Source organism: Peromyscus eremicus, chromosome 7 (assembly GCF_949786415.1).
Source record: "Peromyscus eremicus chromosome 7, PerEre_H2_v1, whole genome shotgun sequence".
In the NCBI taxonomy this organism is placed as follows: Eukaryota; Metazoa; Chordata; class Mammalia; order Rodentia; family Cricetidae; genus Peromyscus; species Peromyscus eremicus.
Genome location: NC_081422.1, coordinates 73053270 through 73081024, shown reverse-complemented (window position 1 = coordinate 73081024; position 27755 = coordinate 73053270). Strand labels below are relative to the sequence as shown.

General features: G+C 40.8%; 1 pseudogene; it reads left to right on the top strand.

Annotated features, from left to right (window-relative positions):
• Positions 1 to 12643: 12643 nt before the first annotated feature.
• LOC131914406 (peptidyl-prolyl cis-trans isomerase A-like) lies at positions 12644 to 13117 on the top strand (annotated as a pseudogene).
• The last annotated feature ends 14638 nt before the right edge of the window (positions 13118 to 27755 follow it).

The following is a 27755-nucleotide window of genomic DNA, read 5'->3' as shown; positions in this document are numbered from 1 at the left end:
CACAGTCTTGGATTTTTGTAGTGTAGTCAGAGAGGGAATAAAAAGGTCCAAACGAAGTAAATAATGAGTAGCTATGCCTCCTGGTATGGTCCAAAAGAAGGAACTCTGCCCCAGGAAATGTCAGTGTTTAAGAGTGATGCTTAGGCTATGTTTGACAATAATGAACCCCACATCCTGAAAACAATGAAGATGTCTTTTCCAGGTGGGATAATTGATACCTTAATATAAAGGGGAGGCAGAAATGAATGTACAATGAAAAGACACAGGAGTGGCGTCCCAAGTAACCCTGGGCCATGGTGTAGGCTGATGAGTGGTGAGCTGAACACGATCTGCAACACCAGGAAGGTCTTTGGGAAAGTGTTAAGTTACATTGTAACTAGCATCTCAGTGCTTGGGCTCTCCTTATTTGCCCTATGTTGAGCAACCATTGGCAGGCTGTAAGTGGAAATAAATGCTTGTAACTGGGTTCTGAAGAGTGAGGCAGGTTAATGAATTCCACTCATCCTCTTGTGGCATGCAGGCAGAACACTGTATACATAATAAATAAATAAATCTTTTTAAAAAGATTTATTTATTTATTATGTATACAGCATGTATGACTGCAGGTCAAAAGAGGGTACCAGATCTCATTACAGATGGTTGTGAGCCACCATGTGGTTGCTGGGAATTGAACTCAGGACCTCTGGAAGAGGAGTCAGTGCTCTTAACCTCTGAGCCATCTCTCCAGCCCCCAAATAAATCTTTAAAAACAAAAAAAAATTCTGTTCCTATCTCCCTGTCCTCTGACTTTGAGGCCCCATCTTCAATAATAATTAAGTAATAACTAAAATCACCATTTGTTTTATATATAATACATACATATGTATTATTTCTTTCTTTTGGGTAGTCTTAAAGCCCTGTAAGAGACTTGTTATCTCACATTTATAGACAAAAATGTTGCTGTCCAGAGCAAGTGTACACTTGCCTTATGCACAAAGTAGCAAGAAGAATGACTTTAGACCTTTCATATTTCAAATTTTGTACACAGTTGCTTATTTTCTTTGGACTCTACTGCCTTCTCTTGAGGAAGATCAGCTAAGGTAGTAACAGTTGCCTCTTACTGAAGCTGTAGTGATACTGAACTTGGCATTCAGTCTGTGCGCCAATTCAGGTCCAGCTGCCCATAAGCCAATTAAAAGCGGAAAGCAGAAAGGAAAAAAAAAAAGAATATTTATACAATGTGACTGAGAAGAGTGACAAAGAGATCCAGCAAATCCCTCAAGTCTGGTTTGGTCTTTAGGGTCCTGAAATGAGATCAAAATTTAAATAGAGTGCCAAGGATTGCATATCTCAGCAGTCCTGGTCAAGATGAGGCCCCGCCCACCATTAACCATCATTGGCTGGGCTTCAGTCTCATCCTGAGGTAATCTGACAAGCAGTTAGAACTGTGTGAAATCTCTTTCTGGGAAACAAGATCCCCTCTGGCTGGAGCCTTGTCCTTCTCCCGCCAGGAGATTCCTGGGGAGATCCTCACTTCTTTGGGGTCCATCGTCTTAATAGTCTAACAATCAGACTGAGACATGGTGTCTCTTTAGAATATCTTCATCTGCCAAGTCGATTACAGTGGTGTCTATGTATGTTTGCTCATGACTCAGAACCCTGATTTAATCAAATGAATTAGATATGGAAAAAGACCTTTTTGGTCAGAGAATGCATCTCCCTGCCAAGAATAGGACTTTTTGCCTGTAAAGCCTTCATTACTTCAGACATATTTATAACAAATATCACATTTTCCTATTTTAGACTTTCTATGAAACCATCCTCACCAATATTCAAGATTGCCACATAGTTCTATAAGATATTTCCCATCTCCCACTTTGCCCCCCCCACTATATTTTCTTACCCTCCAACTTCTCTACTTACCACATGAGGGCATTCTGCCGTTCGCATTTGTGGGCATCGTCTTCAGCAAGCACAGTGGAGGCACAAGGTTAACCCAGACACTTTGCCACCAGTGAGAGACCTTGGCAAACATCCAAAGCTGATGAAGCGCCGGGAGCCTCTGCTTAGTGTTCATGTTTCTTTCATTTATTCCTAAAGTTCTTTAGGGAAAAGATCCGTGTGGTCCCCTAGTTTCTTGTGATTTTTCTTCTGTTTCTTTTGTCCTATTCTGATATGTCTGTTTTCTTTTTTATCTTATTTTATTTTACTATTATTACTTAGATGCCAGGTTTTTTCTAATGAGAGACAGAAAAGGTGCGGATCTGAATGGGAGGGGAGATAGGGAGGACCTGGAAGGCATAAGGGGAGGAGAAACCACAATCAATATATTGTATTTAAAAAAAGTCAATTTTCAGTAAAAGAAAAAATTAACAAAATAACAAAAAAAAGAAAGGCTTTTGATGTCTCACTAATCTGTTGACCCCAGAATCACATCAAATAGGCCTTTCTAATTTATTCATGTACAATCAGTTTCAAATCAGTAACAGGGATCAGTATCTAGCAGACATTCTACCTACATAAGACACTATCACCCAACCCAGCAATGGCCACCAAGGAGACACCAGCAACCTACAAACTCAAGCCTGCCAGTAAATTACAACAAGGGAGGGCATCCAAGGCAGTCACAGAACTCTGCCCAGCCGGTGAGGTTTAGAAACACCCTGTGATTCTAAAGCTGGAGTCCTATGTGAGGTTCTGAGGAGGATCTGAGGAAAACAGAATCATCTGGGACTGGGTGCTACCATGAGTAAGTTGAGGATTTAAGTAGACTTGGAGGCATCATTCCCAGGAATTTAATAGTCACTTACAAATTATGGCCACTGAGGCATTTTGCAGCCATTATCTGACTGTGGGAAACACTGTCTTCTGTTAACTTTGCATCTGACTTATCCGTTTGAGCCTAACGAAGGGCAGGAATGAATATTGTCATTTCATTCTGAAGCAATGTTCACTCTATGGGTCCTGGATAGGTTTTAACTCTTTCAGAGTGGCTCCTAAAATATGTGTTAGGGAGAAAGAGCTCTGTACTACCCCTGCAGCATTTCAATGAGGCTATATAATCACTACGCTCTTTCAATTATCATCACTTTAACCTAAGGGTCTTCACAAGAGGGTGTGCTCCACTCCATGCCTGCTCACTGACCTCTGCTTTCCACATTGACTTACCAGTGACTATGGAAGTAAGACCCTCTGTTGGGAGAGTTTATTGGGATTTGTATGAGTTGTATGTTTTGTGAACCAATTTTTAGGTTACTAACAGGAATATGGATGAGGGGTTAATTTGCAAAGAGTACTTCTGATATGGTTTGACCTCCTTGTGTTGATCCATTCCCCCATCACTCTCTCTGTTGGCTTTAGCTGTACTCATGGAAAATTTAAATCCACAACATCTTTTTCATATAAACTAAGTTCAAACCAGCTGCCCCATCCAACTTCCCAGCCAATCTATACTCAGTTTATTTTTTAAGCCAATCATAGAACTCCCCTGGTAATGGTTAACTTGTACATTTCTCCTCACAGTCAGCACTGTGACTGAATGGAAGAAAACTAAGACTCAAAAGCCCCAGGTGTAAACTCCAGCTTGCCAACTAACTGCAGAACTCCAAGCAAGTCATTCACTCCTCAGGGTCTCGTTTCCTTGTAAAATAAAGTCAGTGTCTTAGTTTCTCAGAACCTTCAGCTCTAATACCTTTTCATGTGTCCCCAGGCTGCTATCATGCTTAAAATCTGTTGTACTTGTGTGATCTTTATTGATGAAAACAAATTATTCAAGGAAGCCAATTAACTTGGCCAACATCATAAATGAACCGATTCTGGCAGATACAGTTGGGGTCTCAATTCTGTGCTTCTGTCTAGTAGACCCAGCTTCTATTTAATCTGACCCATTTCTGTCCATTGATCTATCCTTCTCTACATTTGCCCACAAAGCTACCAAGTACCTTCTTAGACTGGACAATCATATTCTGTAGCCTCCAATAGTTACTCCAGTGTCCTTTTTCCCATGTGCCATACAACTTCTCAAAGAGGCCATGTGCAACTTGTTATTTACTTCATCCCATGAAGGCTGGGCTTCTTTTTCAATGATTCCAAAAACAGTTCCTGGACCAGTACACTCAGAGTCTTGTCCCGGGTGTCATCAACCTCCCTCACTACAGCGTCTCTGCCCCCAGTTCCTTCTCCCTAAGTTTTCCTTGAGGTTTTCTTCAAACAATTGTCTTTTGTGGGAAACCCCAGTATTCATCTCTATACAAGTCCCTACACATAACCTCTGACCTTCAGATGTTAGTGACAGTCATTCACTGAGACACTGTCTTTGAGTGGTCTCTCTCCTTATATTCCTCCTTATAATCAAGGGATTATGCTTCACTAAAATCTGAACGCCTTCGGCTCCCTGCTCAGATTCTAAACGTATTTACCAATGTGCCCCCCCAGACAGAAATCCTGTCCAAATAGCTTGACCTGTGGAAGCCTTGGCTGGAGAGCACTAACAGTGACTAAAAGGTAAAACTGCAGGTAAGAGCCCTCAGCAATGCCTAACATGAGGTCAGAGAACTAACAGGCGTGCTGCCAGCAACTCATAAAAGTGCAAAACAGTCTCTTTTCAGCTCAAGAAGAACTGATAAACTTTAAGAAGAGAAGGGTGGGTTACCCAGATGTGTAAATAAATATAGCTCGTTTTAGTACCAAGAACATTCTTTAAGTCCTTGTCCCTTTTTATGCCTTAGAAACAGTCAAAACAATCCATATGATGACCTTCAGAGCAAACAAAACTAGACTGTACTCATTGGAGAAACAAAACAGGACTATTCAGAGATGTGTGAGGACAGCGAAAGTGAAGCCTGGGTGCATGCAGAAAGAGAGGGAAAGTTGTTCAAAGACGTGTTTATGAGGATTAATTAAAGGACTTTCAATGCCAACAGGTAGGCACTGTACTCGGGATTTAGAGATGATGTGGAATTGAAGGTCAGCGCTTAGCAATGTCCCACCCTGGTTCCCTCACCCACCACCCGAACTAATATCCAATTTTAAAAACTCAGTTTAGACATTTTTAAATACCATATTATTTTCTTCTATAGTAAAACAAAATCTAAACATTAAACTAGTTCTAGGTATTCTCCATAAATTCTGACATAAATCTTAGACTACTTTTTGAGGTTTCTCCAACTTCCATTCTCTAGAACGTCCATACCTGTATGAAGAAAAGGTTGTTGTAAACTCAGTGCCATGAATCATAATGGAACAGAGCCCAGCCATGGACAGATTATTAAAGACAGTTTGATTTTCTATTGCTCCTTGAATTTACTTTCTTATGAAAGCATGCCCATGTTAACCGTTCAACTGCAGTGAGTAACCCCCACGTCACTCTGCTGTATTGTCCATCTTACCACCTGTCCTAGCAAGGCTTCTGTCTCTAGGATAAAACTATAACCAAAAGTAACTTGGGGAGGAAAGGGTTTCATTTAGCTTATGTCCAGGGACGCCAAGACAGGAAATGAAGGGAGGAAGTGAAGCAGAGACCGTGGGGGAAAGTGGCTTGCCTCCTCAGGCTGGCTCAGCTATGTCTTGGACATCCTAGGCCACCTACCTGGGGATGGCCCTGCTTAGAATGAGCTGGGCACTCTTACATCAACTAGCAATTAAGAGACTGTCCCACGGACATGCCCACAGGTCAATCTGATGGCAATCCTCAACTGAAGTTTCCTCTTCCTGGGTGACTCTACAGTTGTGTCAACTTGACAAGAACTAGCCAGCACACAACCTGAGGTTGGCCTCAGTTCTCAGTCCTGAGAATACATTTCAAGATATCACACTGGGGGCGCGGGGTGTCATGAAGTATAGCCTTTGAAAATATTTTTAAGCCAACCAAGTAACAACAGACAGTGAAGATTATAAAATGTGATTTTGACCATGCTGGAGGAAGAAAAATATGAGATGTGGTAAAGCCAAGTTAGAAATGTGAGTGTTTTACCATACTCGAGTGAAAAGAGATGATGAAAATGAGAAAATCAGACAGGACCAGTTGTCACTGATGTCCATTTTCTCTTTCCTTTACAGCCATCGACCTTTTAGCCCTACACATGTCCACCTAGAATAAGCACTGCATCTTCAAGAAGCTGGGTGTGGTTTTGTCATTGGGAGGTAGAGGGTCTCTCCTGCAGGTTTTTGGTCTTATACACAAAAGCATTTTTAAACATACTCAGAAAGGAACACAGGAACAATTTTACTGGGATTAGAGTAAACAACAAGGTAGGCAAGTGTGGAATCTCAGCAACTGCTAGGAGAAAATAGAAAGTCACTCTTTCTGAATGAGAACTGGAGAAGGCAATGTGGGCAGGCTCAGCAATACCGTTTACAGGTAGCTTCAGTGAAGTGGGAATTTCGGGGAAAGTGAGGCAAAGCAAAAAGTCAAGATGGGAAGCCTTGGGGTTTCTACCAGTCTCGGGAGACAGAAGCTGGAAAGAGGAACGTTCCACTTTCTGAGTTCTAATTCAGAAAGGGGTCAGGCTTGGCAGTGAATCTACAAGCAAGTACAGCAAGGGATGGGCTTTGAGGCTACTTCAGTATATATATCTCATTAAGGCAGTAGTTACTCCTGAGCTCTTATCTCGTCCTCCTCAGGCAGGTCATATTTCTGTTGTACCTTCTGATTTTGGACTGGTGTCTGAGAGGCCACGGGAGCACCATGGTGGCCTTCTCCTGGCCCAGCCTCTTCTAGGCCTGAGTTTCAGTTAAGTCTCAGTTTCTGTTTAGTTCTCAGTTTCTGTTTCAATTTCAGTTTCTGGTAAGGCAGGTAAGGGAGATACTGCAAACCAGGCATGATTCGGCACTTACAGCCCCAGCCAAACAGAAACATATTAGTGCAGCTGATGCTCGCTTGGCAATCATGTTTAGGGTGACCTAATTCCCCTACCTGGTTGTCTATAAAAGGAGTCTGCAAGCTTCTCTAGGCGTCATCGCCATTTTGTCGTGTGGCTGACCCCTACATGCAGGAATTCTTTTCTCAAGAAATAAACGCTCTTGCCTTTGCATATATGAGTGGTGGTCTTTTGTGGGGTGATCTGTGGGCCCTAACAGTGTCCACTGGTTTATAAAACAGTATTTCCTCCTTGAGGCAGCTGGCCTCCAGCCCTGCATGAGAAAGGAAAACATCTGCTGTCTACTGAGAGGACCAAGCAGATGCCATAACAAGCTGCTCAGTCTTCTGTTAAAGATCAGGCCTCAATTTGAGTCTCCTGAGACTGAGTAAGCAGTTTCTGAGGAAGCCACAAACAAAGGACAATCAATCTTCAATGCCCCTGAGAGCAGGGAGAAGAGAGATAGTGTATACCAGGCCTGAGCCAGACCCACAGTCAATAGCTCAAATAGCTCAAACAAGGACAGAGCCTGGGACTCTCCAGCCCCTGACTAGCTCTAGCCAATTAGAATGTACTAATATGATTGCCACTTGCTTAAGCCAATCATATCTGAGATGACCTAACTGCCCTAGGAACTCCCCTGAGCTATGCTTAAAAGGAGCCTGTGAGCTTCTCTCAGGGTCATTGCCATTTTGCCTCTATATAGGATGGGCAGCCCCAGCATGCTGTAATAATAAGTGCTCTTGTTGACTGCATACATGACTGGTGGTCTTTTGTGGGACTTCTCCAGGACCCTAACATCTACCTCTAGAGGATATTATCAACCACTAACCAAACCATTTGCAAAAGGGATGACAAACCATTAACTATATACTATTTGTGTCAAGGTTGTCAACATATTAGGGTTCATATGTCCCAAAGGGGGTCCCAACACAGGGGGTCCCCAATAAAGGAGGTACCTGCTATCCACATCCTAATGAATGTTATTGAACATGGGTCATGCCATTTGTGCCAGATAATGACAGTATATTGGCATTCATATTTTTCAAATGGTGCCTTGGAAGCAGCTGGCTACAAACGGCTCTTTTCATTTCCTTTCTTCTGATCAGCTGTTATTTTAAACTCTACCCCATGGAGCTGTTCTATGATGACTCTCAAGGACCTTCCTTGAGACAAGATTGATACTAGCCTTTGCACTCTTCCTACAGCCTCCTCCATCCTGTAGCTTGGATTCAAATATACCCTGATCTCCATTTCTAACCATTAGGACAAAGAGATGCCTAGTAAAGGCAAAACATAAGGCAGGAGAAACCTCAGTTCTTATAGACTTTGTGGTGCTGAGCTGGTATGCAAGACCTGAATTGTTGTGTCACTTTGCTAAATCTGCTGTAACAAATTACCACAAATGGGTAATGGATTTAAAAAGACAGACAATTGTCCTGTCATTGTTCTGGGGGAGGTAAGTTCAAAAATCAAGGTGTAAGGAGGCCCATGACCCCTCTGAGGTGCACAGAGGTGAGTCTGCCCTTATACCTTCCCTGTTTCCAGTAGTTGCTGGTTTAGGGAAAATGCAACTCAAAGAAATATTTTATTATACCACAGAAAATTTTTCAACAAAGGTTGAAGTTACAGAAAACAATGTTATTAAGTAAGAATGTGACATGCATCACCTGTTGTTTTTATCTAAGTTGTTCTACTACCAATAAAGACTCAGAAGTCAGATGTTGGGATGAGAACCTGATAGATCAAAGAAGCAGAAAAGGAGTAACCAGCTAACCTTCCCTTTTTTACCAGAGATCCAGCAAGCGCCTCTCTCTCCACATGTCCCACACCAAAAGGACAACCAGTCTCTAAGTCCCTCCCCACTCCTTCCTGAGCCTCTCTATCTGTGCCCCAGGTCCTCTGCACTCTCTGTGGCTAATTCTTGTTAACTAGTCGCTGGCTCCACCCCCTGATCCAATGTTCATTTTATTAACACAGTCTTGGAGTTTCTCAGTACAATCAAATATCCCACAACAATCACTGGCAGTCCATAAAGAGACAGAAGAAGAAAAATAAATCATGCTTTGACATACTAGCTAGCACAACTCATTCCACTCATGTTCCTAAGATAAGCCCTCGAGTAAGAGGACTTAACATCACCTTTGGTCACATATCCTACACTCACCTAGTACCTGGGATGGACATCTATGTTTGCTAATTTGAGTTAACCAAATTAAAAATAAATGTATATCTTCATGACATGAGTGGTGGTTCTTCAGCAAAGTGTCTGCTGAAGCTACATTCCTGCTTCTCAAAGCAATTAAGGATCTGTCTTCCTCAGTAATTGAATTCCTGGTGGGCATAAAACTGGTGAATGGTTGTTTCTACTTTTAAAAAAAAAGATTTATGTATATTTCAAAAGAAACAATAAGAATTTATAATTAAAAAAATTTCTAAGAAGTGTCCATAGAAGTAAGTCTTCAATTTCTCATTTTTATACTATACACTAGCAATTCCTGGCCTACAGACAATTTTTTCTAATCCCTACCTCACACTGCACAGCCCCATGTGTCTTAGAGTCCAAGTTTCCCTCCTAAAAAAGAACATAATTGTTGGATTAGTGAATACTGTTACCAACATCAGTTCAGAGGCCCTTGCTGTAGTCATCTGGGTTCCTGTTTCTCTTTACAGTGAACTGGAGAAGCACATGGTACAAGAAAGGAGATAGTTCATATTAAAAGAGAAAAACAGATGCGCTTGGAATTGTACCACAACGGGATCCTGATCCTGCTGCAAAAGAGATAGGGAAAGGCAGTTTATGGACCAGTTACGTGATGTCTTTTTCTGCACAGACTGTGTAGCCAGAGCCTGGGAAGAGTTCATCTTCCACTGATGCCACCTTCTTTCATGTGTTAGCCTCTGGAGTCATGTCTTCCACCCCTTTTCTGTAATGCCTCAATACCCTACTCAAGTTTGATCTAATTTCCATGTAAAACCTGTGTTATTTCCATATAACGTTACAATCTCCAGTAGGAAGGGGAGCGAAGGACATACCTTCAGGGAGACACAATTCAACTCATAGCAACTACCTATCCATGTCTTATGTAGGAGGAATCCTAATTTGTTTAAGCCACCATTATTTGGGGTGTTTGTTAATCACAGCCAGCTAGCCATAACTCTGGCAGAATCTGACAAAATAAAAACCCCAATATCTTTCACTAACCAAGTGCACTGCTGCCCCCTAGTGTCCACTAAAATCACTTACCCTTTCTACCTGAGCCACATCTGGCCCTTGAGGTCTTTGTTTATATTTTACCTCTTTTCCTGGCTGATTGGAAAAGTTGCCTTGAAAGGAAAAATAAAAACACATACTTTTTAATTAAAGATAAAAGTTCTGACCAAAATTTGCCAGATGTTGTAACTTAAAATGAATGTTTCCTCCAAAATGTAATCAAGTTCTCATTGAAGAGATCAACGTTACTGAGGTTAAATTCTTGGATCTTTTTTTAGGAAGAAACAATTGAGATAAGAAGTCTTTTGTTTTTCAAAGATCATATCCAGAACATCATTAATATAAAAGCAATTTTATAAATAAAATGAACTCACATCCACCAGCACATGAGCACACCGACTACACACAATGAGGTACGAAGGGGAAAAGGATCGGAAAGTCGGGAGGGCCTGGGAAGGTGGGGTTGATCTGGGAGGAGCGGAGGGGAGATAGGACTTAAATATGATCAAAATACATGGAGTGCATGAGTGCAATTGCTAAACAATTACTAAAAATATCATATCAAAACATAAAATGGAAAATCGATTTAAACTCCTAAAATATTTAAATTTGCTAGACTCTATTACTAAGTCAAATAGCAAAATCTTGAACATGCCATAACAGTACCACAGAAAGCCCCTTTGTTTCAACCCCGAGATAATTCCAAACTGCCTGAGGCAGACTTGGTTTTCTTTGCTACCACTGTAAGGCTGTTGAACAAAACACATGCCTGGACAGAGGAGAGAAGAACTGAGAAGAAAAAGTAGATCTGCAGACATAAAACACATTTGCAAGATGTCCTCGAGGGGATCATCTACTTAGCTAAAATCTCCTATGCTTAAGGAATGTCCTTCAAAAGGTCCAAAGCATTATATAAAATAAAAAATTTTTTTAAAAACTCAGATACTAGATTTGCATTAGGTGTGCCTGTGTTAGAATCAAACTGGCATAAGTGATTAAATTTGATATCTTCTCCAGAAACCACATATCCAAAATGCTCGCGGATACTGGTCAACAGCACATGAGCAAGAACACTGCATACAGTTTGAGCAGAGATGGAGAAAGCAGGTACCCCCAGGCAGACTTAATCTATCTAGATATTTGCCTACAGATGCTTCCTGACCTCTTCACTTTCTAAGCAACCACATTAACACATTATTAACATGACTAGATGTTGTACTGAAAAAAAAATAGTTTAATATTTTAAGCAAAGTAATTTCATTTTAAATGTATTAACTTTGTCACTTAGAGAATAAATATTCTAAATCATTTTGGAGTACAAACAGCACTGTGTGGTGATATTTTATTTACGCTGAAATGTGGTGATATTTTATTTGTGCATTAATAAATAAAGCTTGCCTGGAGATCAAGGGGGAAAGGCCAGCCATTTTAAGTAAACAGAGAAGTCAGGCAGCACATGCCTTTAATCCCTTAGCAGGCAGGATGCTGTGTGTTTAAGGACACACTGAAGAACAGAGCCAAGCGTGGTGATACACGCCTTTAATCCCAGTACCAACCATAGAGACCTGGAGGTCTGCACAGACAGACAGACAGTGACAAATGTTCAAATGTCCATGAAAATACTCAACTTTGACTTTAGAGCATGAAGAAGCCCAAATTCTGCAGAAGAGAACAGTATATTCTGAAGTTTAAATTCATGAGTATTAAAAAGAATCAACAGCAAAGCTTTGAGATTTTGATTCATCTTTGAAGAATGAACAGAACTGGGTTGCTGTATACTTCTGCTTAGCACAGTAAATGAGACCATATACTCTCTAATAAGGAAATACTTAGAGACAGGATACCTAGAAACTTAATCTTTGAATTTGCTAATACTTATACTACAATACCTACCACGGAACATATTAATAAAATAAAAAGTCTCATTGACCATATAGATTTAAGTAATACTAAACTTGAAGATACTTCCATATGCTAATGTTTCAAGCATGTTCCTAATAAGTCTTAGGGACACAGAGACAAGCCACAATGTAGACTGAGGAGTGAGAATAAGGAGTGGTGCAGAACAGGAAGGTGTGGTTGCAGGCTACTTCTCTGTCTTTCTACAAAGTGTCCCGAAGGCACAGGAAACAAGTGTGGCCATCACCTGCCATCTAGACAGTAACAGGGTTGGGGAGTAGGTTCCAGCCTCTAAAGTTCAGGGAGGTAGGAATTACTACATCTGGATGATCATCTACATCCAGAAACCATGCATGCGGGGAGAGGGACCCGGTCCTGCTTCAACTGAATGTACCAGGCTTTGCTGATTCCCCATGGAAGGCCTTACCCTTTTGGAGGAGGGGATGGGAGGGGGTAGGGATGAGGCTGGAGGGAGCAGGAGGAGGGATGAGAGGAGCATCTATGAAAAAAGGAACCATTCATAGGTTCAAAAGGTAAGTCACCCAATGACTATGCTTCAGACCTAGCTTGAATACCATCATCCAACAGGGGTTAGTAGATAATAACTCAGGCAGAAGACAACAGCAAAAATATAAACAATGACACTCCCTCCCTTTATAGATACCACTGTGCCTTGCCACTGCTTGCTGAAGCCATGGTCAACCCTACCATGTTCTTCGACATCAGGATAATGGCGAGCCCTTGGGCCATGTCTCCTTTAAGCTGTTTGCAGATAAATTTCCAAAGAAAGAAAATTTCCATGCTCTGAGCACTGGAGAGAAAGGATTTGGATATAAGTTTCACTTTCGCAGAATTATTCCAGGATTCATGTGCCAGGGTGGTGACACACATAACGGCAGCTCTATCTATGGGGAAAATTTTGAGGATAAGAACTTCATCCTAAAGCATGCAGGTCATGGCATCCCGTCCACAGCAAATGCTGAGTCAAACACAAATGGTTCCCAGTTTTTCATCTGCACTGTAAGATCTGAGTGATTGGATAGTGAAGATGTAATCATTGGGAAAAGTGAAAGAAGGCATGAGCATCATGGAAGCCATGGAGTGTTTGGGGTCCAGGAATGGCAAGACCATTAAGATGATCACCATTGCCTACTGTGGACAACTCTAATACTTTTGACTTGAGGGCATCCTACCCACCGGACCCTTCCTTCTTTAGCTCAGGAGAGTGCCCCCATCCCATCTGTTTTCAAAACCCAGCAACCTCTGCTCTCACTGAAGTTCTTGGGTTCCATATTTTCCTCATTCTCCTCTAAGTCTAGCTGGATTTCAGAGTCATGTTTATAATTGTGAATTAAAAACCAAATAAGAGATATCTATACATAATATAGTTATACAATGACAGACACCACACAAAACTGACAAACTGGTGGGAACAGACAAAACCAAACCCTGGATGCCACCAGTGGCTTTTAATGCTTAAAACTGGCTTTTAATCCATCCACATAGGCACACTTGTGCCACAGATTCGCATAGATATATCTATAGTCTCAGGCACATAACTGCACAAAGCACCATGAAGCCACAAATGCACACACACAGGGAAAGTCAGAGCTACAAATGCATACAAAGTGGCATTCAGGCACATGTACTCACACCAGCATCACCGTATCAGACAGCAGGTAGGACACAAAAAAGAGAGAGGATAGCATAAACGCCTTGTGAACTGGACTCTAAGAAAGTAATCATGAATTTGAAAGAAAATCCATGGGTTAGATCAGATTAGACTGAACTGGATTTAAGAAAGTATTATTAGTGAAAAATTAGTTAAAGATCTAGTATAATTACAATCAACAACATTTGTGTTCACATTAAACAGAGAGCATAGCAAATTTATATCTATTAAGTGAGGAAATTGTGTGCTAAATTCAATTTTCTTTACAGAGGAGATTGGGGAGATAAATCAAAAACTATGACTCTTCAGTAATGGGATTTAAAATTAGAAAGTCATCATTCCTCAAGTATGTTAGTGAAAAATCTCAATATATTAAATTAAAAGTTACATTGGCAAGATATTTTTAAGCTCTAAAGTTATAAAAACTTATCAAATTGTAAAAAGCTTTAAAATTAATTCATTAAAATCTACTTCCTAACCCAGAACATTTATTGTATTGATAAACTATGCTGTTCATGATGAGGAGAGGTGTAGTCAGATGTTTCTCTGGTCCTGCCCAGCCCTATAGCCAGGACGAATCTCTCCCTCCCACATCCTGCAGCCACTTGATCCCAAGTAAACACACAGAGGCTTATATTAATTACCAATTGCATGGCATATGGCAGGCTTCTTGCTAACTAGGTCTTATAAACCTAAATTAACCCATTTCTATTAATCTATGTTTTACCGTGTGTTCCATGGCTTACCGGTAGCTGTCATGTTGCTCCTTGGGTAGCAGCTGGTGTCTCCCTGCCTCTCCTTTCTCTTCCTATCTATCTGCATGGATTTCTGCCTGCCTCTAAGCTGTCTTGCCATAGGCCAATGCAGCTTTATTTATCAACCAACACATATTCACAGCATACAAAAAGACATCACACAGCATATAGGTAAGACAAGTCTCTAAATTTAATGATGTCATATTCTATTTTGAATTGCAAGCATGCATGACAATTGTTTATCATCCTGAGTACTTCCAAAACTGGGGATAAATTAAGACAGGTAGACAATGGGCAGGGATCTCAAGGTCTGGTTAGCAAAGCAAGACATTTAAAAAAGATGCAAGAACCACACAGATTCTTGAAAGAGAGGCCTGGGGTAGTTCTGAGATAGCCAACATCCCCCAGAAAAAAAATATTAAAATTAATTTGTATGTTACTGCTTTCAGCCCTAGAATATGACAAAATTATCACAAAATAATTGGAAAATAACAAATAGCATTCCATATCTTTACATTTTTAACATACAGTATAACTTTATAAGTATATATTAAATCATTATTTTTAAGTAGAGAAAAAACAGGATAGCTCTACTTAAAAACTCTAATTTTAGGATAATTTATAGACATAGGTTTATTTGATTTAAATTCCTAGAATGTGAAAATTCCTAAAATAGAAACTGAGTCAAATTTTTTTGAGCCATTAAGTAATCTATAGTGAGAAAAGGAGAACTTTTTCTTACATGAGAGTCCCCTGTCCTGTGTATCAAACATCCCAGTGGATGTTACAAGTCGTGGTGCTTCAGACTCTTTAAACGAGAAAAATTATAATTGGTAAACCCATTTTGGGGACAGCTCTGGTGCTGGACTGGAAGAGGAAACCAGGTAATACAAAGACAAAGATGTGTCTTTTCTTTGTCCAAAAATGATGTGTGAAGTGGATGAATCATTTTTTAAACATAACTTCAAAAAATAAGTAAATATGAAAAATTGAAATAAATGTTATGCTCTCAGAACAAAATGTTCACAAGAAAGAATTATACTCTGATGAAAATCAAGGGGCCAAAAATCAATCTCTCTCTGTCTCTCTTTCTCTGTCCTTCTCTCTCTCTCTCTCTCTCTCTCTCTCTCTCTCTCTCTCTCTCTCTCTCTCTCTTCCTCTCTCTCCCTTCCTTCTTTCTCCCCTTCTAGTCTGGGGGGAAATGAACTTCCAAAAGCAGTTCTGCCTTATATGTTGTCCACACATGTCTCATCTAGGATCAGATTAGGAGTGATGTGAAGTTTAAAGATTAAACCATGAAGAATGTAGCAAACAAACAAATATTACAGGGACTATTATCACTGCCAATAAAAGCTCCAGATAAGCATATTTAAGAGAAATCAAAGTTCTAAAGCATACATGCAAATAAAAAAATGTACAATTAGAATAAGTTAGGCTCTTTTATTTGAGCTTGGCCCAAGTAAGAGTATGCATGATGAAGCTATTGCCACATCAGCACTCTAGCAGAAGTGGCCTTAAGTAAGAACAAGACAGAACAGTAGATATTAGGAACTTGCCATCTTGAACACAAAGATCAGGGCATGTTATTTGGTTTTCCTGCCTCCTTCTCAAAAAGAAGATTGTATAAATTATATGTGACAGTGTGACCTCATGGCATAATTGACCCTAAGACTATTCTATAATACATGATAAAGAATTATTTTATGTATGACCCTAAATCATATCTAGCTCTGTTAGCATTTAGGCATCTGTACTGGCCTACCCTTTGGGTCCTGACAGGATATATCCTCAGCTGCAGCCACTAAGAACATCCCCTCTGCACATTCCCTACATTCCCTTATAAAAGGCAGGCCTTTCTCACCTCCTGTCTCTTTCTCTCCTTCACTCTCATCCCCAGGAACCGGTCTCTGTCCCTCTTCTCTGCCCCTTCTCTCCCCTCCCTTCAATAAACCTCCCATGTGGGCTTTGTTGTATGGTGTGACTCTTTCCCATAGTTTTTAAAATACAACACTCACCACTGCCATAACATCTAAACAGGAATTGGTTGTCTTTGCCACTGGGAGCAAATTGTCGCCCTAGGTTCAGAAGACTAGCTATCTCTTAAGGGTCATGTGCTATCTCACCTGAGATATATGTCTTGTGCAGAGTGGCCGTTCTCACCAAGACACTCTAATTCCCTTTTGCTGCCATTACACTCCTTATTGGGTCAAAGCTTGAACCAGGAAGTGACAGCTTATATACCAGATGGACTGTGAGATTTTATTCAGATATGAAGACAAAGAGAACAGACTATTACTGTTAAGTTTATTTATATGGCTATATGTCCCAGACATTTGGGATATAATGCTCTAGGCACACACAACTAGAAATGAATCCTACAACTTGTTTTGCTACTAGCTAAAATTTTGTGTTTAACCTTTGCCCTACATTTGAAGAGGCTAGGGTTGCAGAACATCCTGGACACTGTGCAGAGAACAGAAACCAGAGGCTGGGGAGGTGCGGATGCTAAGGTGGATTTACCATATGTGGTTCATGTTCCTATCCACCTTTACAAAGCCATGAGAGATATGTTCATGAGAGGAACTGCCATCTGTACAGTGACCTGTCACTGCCCCTCCTTGTTGACCAAGTATAATGACAGGAGATGACACCATCAATGGGATTGCCATATTTCAGTGGAGGCAGCAGGATTCTGTCAGAGTAAAGCCCCAGTGACAGTCCATGTATGTCTGAAACAAGGGAGATAAACTCGCCATAAAAAGCAGTAGGGCAACATGGCAATCAGAATTAGTCAAAAGTGAAGGACTCTTTGGCATGACTAAGTCACAGTGGCCTTAGGAATGAAACAGCTGGACAGCCTTCCAAAATCATCCTAAAAACATCTCCAGAAATTCTCCAGCTTGATGGCTAGTGATCTGACATGCAGGGGAGAGTGTTGATACTCATGCTTTTTCCAGACCTGGTGAATCTGCAGACCTAGTGCTCTTGACTCATGGACAAACCAAGTCCTTTTGAGAAGGAATTCTTCAGCACTGTCACAAGTATAATTATAAATGATAGTTTTTACCAAATATGTCCCCAAATGATCAATGTCATTTGGTAGAGCAACAGCATATTTGAGGAAACTAAATACTTGCCATTTTTCAGAAATTGTTAGACATGGGAAAATGGTGTTACATAAAGCAAATGAAATAAACTTAATAATATGTCCAGTCTTCTCATTTTTACAAATAGAGAACTTAAATTAGTGAGGAGGCTAAATGCCTTGTCCATGATGAGCAAATGTCAGAGCCAGAACTGAAAACTACTTTGCTAGAACAGCATATATGACCTTGTTTAGAATGAAAATATGAAAGTGAATAAAGATTGGGGCTTTCAAATGAGTAATTAATCGACAGACAAAAAAAATAAAAAAGTAAGTCTCTTTCTTCTCTTACTTCATCCCTATGTATGTCAGTTCTTGAGAACTCAACATACACACCACCACCCTAATATATTAAATTTGTTGATCTAGCCAATCACCATGTGTTTATTTCACTTTTGCCTTTAAACTAACAAAAGTGGTATATTTACTCCTCTCTCTCTCTCTCTCTCTCTCTCTCTCTCTCTCTCTCTCTCTCAGTAGGAATTGGGTACCAGATGTAGCAGGACTTCTAAAAGGTCTTGTAATAAAAAACTCAAAACCAGATATTGGGGTAAATGCTGAAAGATCAGAGAGACAAAGGAAGAAGCCACAGCCATCTCTTACCTCTAGGACTCCTCAGCCTGAAAAAGCTCTCTAGCTGAAAGAGTTAACTCAACTGAAAAGCCTTTAGTTCCTGTCTCCTCACTCCTTACATACCTTCCTCCACCCATCCATCACTTCCTGGAATTAAAGGCATATGTGCTTCTCAAGCAAAGAAATAAGATCTCAAGTGCTGGGATTAAAGGTATGTGCCACCACTGCCTGGCCTTGTTTCTCTCCTAGACTGAGTCAATCTCATGTAGTCCAGGGTGGCTTTGAACTCAAAGAGATCCAGATAGATCTTTGCCTCCTGAGTGCTAGGATTAAAGGTGTGTACCACCACTTTCTGGTATCTATGTTTAATCTAGGGGCTTGTTCTGTTCTCTGATCTTCAGGCAATTTTTATTAAGATATATAATATATCACCTCTCTTTCTCTCTCTCTCTCTCTCTCTCTCTCTCTCTCTCTCTCTCTCTCTCTCTCTCTCTCTCTCTCTCTCTCTCTCTCTCCCTGACATTAGAAACCAAAAGAGATCTATTTCTTGCCTTGAGTGTTAAGGAAAAATGGTCAAGGCATCATAAGGTACAGAATTTCCAACTGGATATTTAGAAAAATGACAAGTGGCATGAATAGTGAATGTTTCAGTGAGAGGACAGACAGGAGGATTTTCATATATTGAATGATCCCAATCCCGGGCTACACTATTCCACTGGAAGAAACCCAGTACAGCCTAAAAATGCACATTTTAAAGAGCATGGGAATGAAAAGCTTGCTTGAATGGGGAAATTAGTATTAATCAGAAAACTGAACTACTTTAATCAAGTGTATAAGCAGGCTTTGAATCTCTTAGTCATGCTTGAAGTCCCATGCACTATCCACTGTGCAACATATCCCACCTGTAAGTCAGCTTTGAAAACAACACACCATAGCGCAATGTAAATTTTGCACATGTCTCCATAATAAGTGCTCTGAAGGATGTAGCCCTCTTGAAATTGCTGGAAATTTTAGATATCAGATCAAGTCACCATGACTGAATTTGATTTTGACATAGCTAATTCCAAGATTAAAATCATAGCTTTAAAACAAACAACCACAATAAAACGAGCAGGGCTTCAGCAGTAATAAAGAAAATAAAGACTTAGACACAAGTTCTTAGGCAGCTCTTCTTCAATCACTGGATAGATATAGACACTGCTCAGAGGCAGGACAAGACGGTCAACTAGGAACAAAACCATACAAGCCCCTAATAAAACTCGGCCTTAGGAGACCAAACAGAATTGTGTTTACATTAATTACTCCCTTTTGTAGGCCAATAGCTTGGAAAATAAGGAGATGTAAGAAAAAAACTTGAGTTCAGTTCCAAACAAGTGATCATTAGTTATGTAAACTTGGCTCATCTTCTCCAAACCCATCTGGACAATGGAGGGAAGACATCACCAACCTTCTCTTCTGCAATTATGACCATAAAATAATCCACCTCGATGTCTCAGAAAATGTGTGGCGTCTCATGCCTATCTGATGAATGGCAGTCCCTGTTAGCAAGCAGACTGGAAATGAAGACTTCCATCAGAAGTGGCTGTCAGCACACCATGAGGCAGCAAGAGCGTGGAGTGACAGGACATCCACTGTTATTCTGATGGGCTTCCCTCTGTGTGTGACATGTGGTTTTTCTCTCTCAGCCTTCACTATCCCCACTTGGTCCTGACACTTAGTGTTTCAACTATAACGTGCCATAGGGAACTTCTTTCCTGATCTTGTCTATCTGGTGTTCTGTGTGCTGCTGGCAGCTGCAATCTTCCCTTCATTGGGGGGAAGTTTTCCTGTATGATCTGTTGAAGATCTTGCCTACGCCATTGATCTGGAATTCTCCTACTTCATCTATGCCTCGAATTAGAAGGTTTGGTATTTCCACGGTACCCCATAACTCCCGCATGTCTCTGTCATGTGCTTTTTTAAATGTTTCATATTTTAGCCGGGCGGTGGTGGCGCATGCCTTTAATCCCAGCACTCGGGAGGCAGAGGCAGGTGGATCTCTGTGAGTTCGAGGCCAGCCTGGTCTACCAAGTGAGTTCCAGGAAAAGGCGCAAAGCTACACAGAGAAACCCTGTCTCGAAAAACCAAAAAAAAAAAAAAAAAAAAAAAAGTTTCATATTTTTTGCTTGAATGGTTCAGTTCCTCTCACTTACTGAGACTTAAGTTTCATGTTCAGAGTATGACACAGCACAGATAAATAGATGTTTTACTTCCAAAATTATAATGTGCTGTTTTGTACGTTTCGGTAGTGGAAATAACCATCAGGGTAGCTGGTCACCCACAAAGCTCTAATGAGAGCATCACTTAAGAGTCTTGCTGACTCAGCTTACTCTCACCAAGGTTCTTTTTCACCATTGAAAATGAGAGACCTTTCTCATCTTTGTAGAACAATGTAATTTTTGCACCTGACCTCATGCAAAGGAGATATGAGGACTTTATAGGGCTCTAAGAAAGATTCAAGTCCTTCCCAGTTCAGAAATAATGGATTTTGAGAAATAAAGAGCTGTCTCTCTCCAGCAAAATCCCAAAAAGCCAAGTTGAGAGGACCACAGATCCACAGTGACCAATATTTAATAAGCACCTCTTTTATATCAAATGCTAAGTAGTGATTACTATGAACCTAGATTCCACATGGTTGAGCCAAGGATGTTCACCTCACCTAAGAAAACCCTAACAGATAGTATGCCCAATCTCAGGTCAAGCAGATAGACAATTTTAGATTGGGGGCGGGGAGGGGGGAGTGGTTGTTGTTGTTTTTTTAACTGTTAAGCCATGTGGTGATATATTGTGTCCCCAATAAATTGTGTGACCTAATAAAATTTATCTGAGGGTCAGAGAACAGAATAGCCACCAGATTAGACATAGAGGCCAGAAAATGGAGGCACACATGCCTTTAATCCTATCACTTGGGATCTCTGAGTTCAAGGCCACACTAGAAACAGCCAGGCATGGTGACACACACCTTTAATCCCAGCACTTGAGATCTCATGTCTTGCTTGGGAAAGACACACACTTTTAATTCTAGGAAGTGATGGCAGGAAGCAGAAAGGTATGTAAGGCATGAGGACCAGGAACTAGAAGCTTTTAAGCTTTTAGGCTTTTAGCAGCAGTTCAACTGAGATTCATTGGGATGAGGACTCAGAGGCTTCCAATTTGAGGAAACAGGATCGGCTGAGAAGTTGGCGAGGTGAGGTTGGCTGTGGCTTTTCCTATTTCTCTGATCTTTCAGCGTTCACCCCAATACCTGGCTCCAGATTTTCTACAAATAAGACCATCTAAGGTTCATGTCACAAAGTCATTCATATTTCACAATATCACAGTGTTTTTAAAACTTAAATGGCTATGTAGGATCACCCCACCCACCCACTCCCCAGAGAGTGCCATGACAGAACCAGACATCTCTCCTCTTAGTGCCAGTATATTCTGTTTGTTATGAGGGCATGATTTTTTTCTTTTCAAAATACTTTCAAAATTTGAAACAAAACATTTGTAAGGGATTCTCCAGTGTTCTCATTTTCTTTACTGTGGTTGAAAGTCACACCAGGCATTTTGTTTAAAAAACAAGAGAGGGGCAGGAAGATGGCTCCATAGGTCAGTGTGCTTCTCTTCAAGTGTGAGGACCTGAATTCAGATCCAGTTCTCAGCACCCACATAAAAAGCGAGACATGCCAGGCAGTGGTGGCGCACGCCTTTAATCCCAGCACTCGGGAGGCAGAGCCAGGTGGATCTCTGTGAGTTCGAGGCCAGCCTGGGCTACCAAGTGAGTTCCAGGAAAAGGCGCAAAGCTACACAGAGAAACCTTGTCTCGAAAAACCAAAAAAAAAAAAAAAAAAAAAAAAGCAAGACATGTCTGAGGGTACCTAACCCCAGCAATGGGGGGTCAGAGACAGACAGAGCCCAAGAGCTCACTGACCATTCAGACAGCAAAAATTGTAATCTTCATTTTAGAGAGAGACCCTGTCTCAAGGCAATAAGGTAGAGAGTGACTGGGAAAGACACCTGAAGTCCTGCTCTGGGCCCCATATGCCTGTGCATGGGTGCAACACCACACTCGAACACACACCCACACACACACACACACACACACAAACACACACGGACTCCACACCCTACCACATACACAACACAAAAGTAAAGAAACCAAGAGACTCATTAAAAACATTCTACCAGACATTTTAATCTAATTATGTGTATTACCAACCCAACTGTATTATTTCCTGTGGGAGCCCATTTTGGTTTCCTAGTGGGTTTACCCAGCAGGTCTGCATAGAGAGGATGATTGGACCACAAGCCTAAGTGCAGTTGTCTGAGATGTTCTGCACTTGGCTGAGCTGGTGGGAGGTCTTTTCCTCCAGCCCTTGGCATTCCTTTATATTCCCTAGGGCAGAGACAGTCGGGGATCTTTGGATTAGGATCCAGGCCCTCTCGAGATCAGCCTGTATTTTCTATCTTTATCTCATCTCTCTGTCCTTCTAACTAATATTTCCTTCTGCTCCTACTCAAGAGAACTCTGGGGAAATGTGGGTGTGGTGGGTAGCCCCTCCACAATTTCCTAGTCAAAATAATTATGCACCAATAAGTAACCCTTTTGTCTCTACCCTGAAGTAAGTTTCATGAAACTGTGTGACATCATGGAGCAAGTTCAGCACAGCCAGAAAAACAAGGGTTTTTCCTGCTGTTTACTGGTTAACAATGAAGTTTGCCTACTAGACCAGTAATCAATGTTCCTTCGTCTTCAAGTCAACCTAGAGAAAGCTGCTGGTTGATGGACATCATCAAAGCAATGTCTTATCTCTCTACTAATCATTTACTTCAACTGATAACTGAATAGGAAAAAGTCTTGTTTTCCTTACTCGTTCTCATCATAGAACTCAACATAGACCAGATGTGAGGGAAGGGATGCCCAAAAAATCATTCTCTAATTTTCTGTGGGTATTAACTGCCTATAATGTAAATGGCATTCTACAACTAGGCAAAATTTGAGCCGCCATCTACAGGTTAAGGGATGAATCCTACAAGACTTCCCTTTCCCATTGTGGATGCCCAATTATAGATAGTAGGTTTCCATGTTACCCACAGCTTCTATCCAACTTGGTTATAAATCAAAAATCCCTGTGACCCTTTTCTTAGATTTCATCATTTGATAAAAGGCTTGAGAAGAAACATTTGCTTACTAGTGCTGACTTATGGATATTCAATGGGGGAAAGTGGAGAATAAGGTGTGGAGGAAGGACTGCGTTCTGTGTGACCTGTCTGCGTGTTCTGCTCTCCCAGCACCTTCCCATTGAGAAACTAGTTGCCTCTCCAGACCCAGCCCTTTGGGGATTTTGCAGAGGCTTCCTTAAACAAACACAATCAAATTTACATTATTGCCCACTGGGGATAAATCTTTGAGAAAGCCTTCTCTTCTCTGGATGTGCAGAAGTGGGACTGAAACTTCCAGCCCTCCATCATGTGATAGTGTCCCTTGATAACATCCTTATGGAGCTTCCTAGAAAGCCCAGCTATCAGTCAATTACCTCCTTAGCATGCAATATATACACACACACACACACACACACACACACACACACACACACACACACACACATCTTAGCACCTCAGAGATTAAAAGTTTCTTTAAAAAAAAAAAAAACCTAGGATGAAGGCTAAATTTGCTTATTCAGAGATAGAGTCTCACTATGTATCCCAGGCTGGTCTCAAACTCAAGATCCTCCTGCCTCAGCCTACCAAATGCTGGGATTACAGGCATGAGCCACCACATCTGGCTATGTATTTGTTTTTACTACCACAATCAGCAAGACAGATGAGAGAAACAGCATGGGCAGCACATTATATCACTGTCTTGGAATGACTGTCATGTGGTGACAGAGTCATCAAAAGTATATTTTCATCTGGACATTGCTTTATATATGATATTTGACTTCTCAGCCTATTGGTAGGTGTCTTAGGGTTTCTACTGCTATGAAGAGACATCATAACCACAGCAACTATTATAATTGAGGTAGTGGCTTACATTTCAGAGTTTCAGTCCATTATCATCATGACAGGCAGCATGGCAGTCTGTAGGCAGACATGGTGCTGAAGAAGTAGCTGAGAGTCCTACATCTTGCAGGCAACAGGAAGTCAATTGAGTGTCACGCTGAGTGAAGATGGAGCAAAAGAGACCTCAAAGCCCACCCCACAGTGACACACTTCCTCCAACAAGACCACACCTTCTCCAACAAGGCCACACCTCCTAAAAGTTCCACTCCCTAGAAGATTATGGGGGCCAAATTCATTCAACCCACCACAGTAGGTGTGTGTAAAAGGTAACAACATAATTCAAATTATTAATATATTTTTAAAATAGTCTACCACACAGAATCAACCCTTATCTTCTTAAACACTTTTAGTACTCTGCAGAAACTATTCCAAACAAGAGCTTAATATTCAGGAACCTTGCTTGGGTCATTTATTTCTTTGCCTAAGCAGAGTACTTGGTACATAGTTAGATTCAGTAAAATTGAGCAACATAATAGCAGTATTTAATGTACCTGAGTTTCAAACGTATGGACACTGTAAAAAAAAGAAAGAATGGAAAAGAAAAGAATAAGGATGGGATATCCATTATACAATAGGCAACTCCTCTATTACTCTAAACAAAGCCACGTCTTTGTCTGAGAAACAGAGAGATGGAAGAGATAGAATTCTGAATCTGAAATAAGTATGAAATTGTCTTAACTCATTCTTCCCAGTTCTTCACACTCTCTCAAGATAAGTCAAAGTTGGTGATTTTATTCTTGAAATAGCAAAGCTAAATTTGTCATCTATTGCTCAACTTAAAATAAAAAAGAAAAAGTTTTCTGTTCCCTCACCAGAACCAACCTGGTTGTACAGAACTTTCCACCACATTCCTCCCCCACCCCCTGCCACCACCAACCCCACCAACCCCATCCCCACCCACGCCCAGGGTTGGCTGCTGAGCATTTTCATCAACCAATTCTCTTCATTACAGTCTTTCTGCTGAAGGACCTAGAGTGGTGATAGTGCAACCTAGCACTGTAGAACCCCCACCATACACTGTTGAAGAATATTATTTTAAGATGTGTTACATTTGTTTATACTGTGGAATATTTGTTTTAATGATGCAAAGATGCATTGCATTCTTTTATGTTGCACTTGTTTAACTCTGTGAAGCTGTGTTACTTTGCCTGTCTAAAACACTAATTGGTCTAATGAAGAGCTGAACAGCCAGTAGCTAGGCAAGAGAAATGATAAGTGGGGCTGGCAGGCAGAGAGAATAAAAAGGAGGAAAAATCTAGGAAGAGAAGATCGAGGGGCGAGAGAAGGAGAAGGACTCCAGGGACCAGCCACCCAGCTACACAGCAAGCCATGGAGTAAGAAGTAAAAAAAGATACACAGAAATAGTGAAAGGTAAAAGCTTAGAGGCAAAAGGTAGATGGGCTAATTTAAGTTAAGTAAAGCTGGCTAGAAATAAGCCAATCTAAGGCCGGGCACTCATAAGAAATAATAAGCATCCGTGTGCGGTTTATTTGGGAGCTGGGTGGCGGGTCCCCCAAAAGTGCAAAAACAACCAACAGCAGCATACAAGATGAGACTTTGCTGCAACTTCCACTCCTTGTGACAATGACTTATAAGCAACTGTAAAACAAGAAACCTCAGTACCAGAGCAGAATTTAAAATATGAGCACTAACACAGGAAGAGGGAGCCCATCCCCTCCTGAAATCCATACTGAATTTACCTAGAACCCATGTTTTCTCCAATGTTAGGATGGCAAATATGTAATTTTTGCTGTTTGTGTGTATTTTAATATATGTGGTGTTATATATAGGACGTATTTTACATTTTCAATTATTTATAAAACATACATTTAATGATATATAATGAATGTCAGTTGAATTGAAGACAATTGCAGGCTTTCTCCCACTTGGAAACTGTATGATTTTATTCTGAAATAATGTTACTCAGCAGTTCAGAGATTCAGTCCCCAAAATATATAACGCAAGAGAGTTAGGATAGATAAGTGATTTTTTTTTTAATTTCTTGGGACATCAACTCATTTGAGAATACAGTGAGGGTATAAACTTTTTTCCCACATAAAGGATTTGGTTACGAATGTTGCAGACAATTTCAGGGATGCTAGTCCCTTCCAACTTTCCCTACGGTCCCTACAAGTGCTCATGGGCTGAGGATCATGAGGCCCTGGGCTAACACTAGAAATTAACAAAAGTGCACTTACTGTGTTTTCTGAGTCTCCCCATATAAGAAAGAAGTCAGCATATGAAAATCACTGAGACTGCTATGATTACCACTGCTATTGCCCAACAGAATGAACTGACAAAGATTTTCCCAGTCACAGGACACTTACATTTGCCAAGTGCCTGAGATGACATCAGTTTCTTGGAGCTGTCTCTCCTCTTGCTGGCGAGATTCAGGAGTCCCTGGGAATAACGGTGGAGTGGGCTGCTTGCCATTTCCCCAGTCTGTAAAAGAGCAGCAGAGACACCTAAGAGAACTGCAGGATGCAAATTTCCACATTCTGGAACCCACACTGGAAAGCGGATTGAAGCTTAGGCTTGACTCAGCTCTTCCTACATCACTCCTTTGGAGGACCTCCTCTGCCTCCTCCTACTACTACTCCTCCCCCTCCTCCTCCCCCTCCTCCTCCTCCTCCTTCACACTCCTCACTCCCAACTGCAAACTTCCTGATCTCCTTCTGTTTCGAAGTCAAATTCTGCCTCCATAGACAATGCCAAAACCTAATGGTCACACTTTCCTGTCAGGAAAACCAGGCCCAGCTCTGATCAAACAAAAATATTCGTGACCTGGTGAGTGTTTTTCAGATAACAGAGTGAAGAGATGAAGCACCCATTTTATGAATCAAGCTGAAATCCAGGCTTTCTTTTGGCACATTAAACATATGTGATTTCCAAGCTTGACTTTGAATAGGTTTAACAATAATGGTACACAGTCACTGTATTAGACTTCAGAAGCCTGAACTGTAACTTTCAGCTCTGTCTTGTAGCTCTGGATAACTCCAAATCTCCAGGTTAAGGTAGGTCACCAGATCTCATCCCTCACAGATCTGAAGATCCTGTGACTCTTCCTTGCATTTCTCAAAATATATTTGGGGGAATTTTAGTCTCTGAAGATTCCTCAAAAAGTGTGTATATGCAAAGAACTTTGGGAGATCCCAATAATTTCAATTCCCTTCTTATCCCTTAGAGTGGTATGATAAACATGAGCATCATAAGAATGATCAGGAATCCTAGGGAGGAGGAGGAGGGGAGAGACATGGTCAGCCGTTTCATTTTCTACTTCTTAAATGTATTTGGATATCTTTCATCAAATAGTGTTTTTCAGACACTCCATGACACATACTTTGAGAGATATTTATTATTGTTTTAGTAAAAATGTTCCCAAGAAAATTAATCTCAAGAAAGAAAAGCAGTTACTAAAAATTTGAGTATAGCCAAGCACCATGGTATGGGCCTGTAATGCTAAGGCAGGAAAATTGTGAGTCTGGGGCCTGCCTGGGCTATGTAAAGAGATTTGTCTTTAAAATAATAATAATAATAAAATTAAAAGAGTAGATGTTATGAAGATATATATATATAT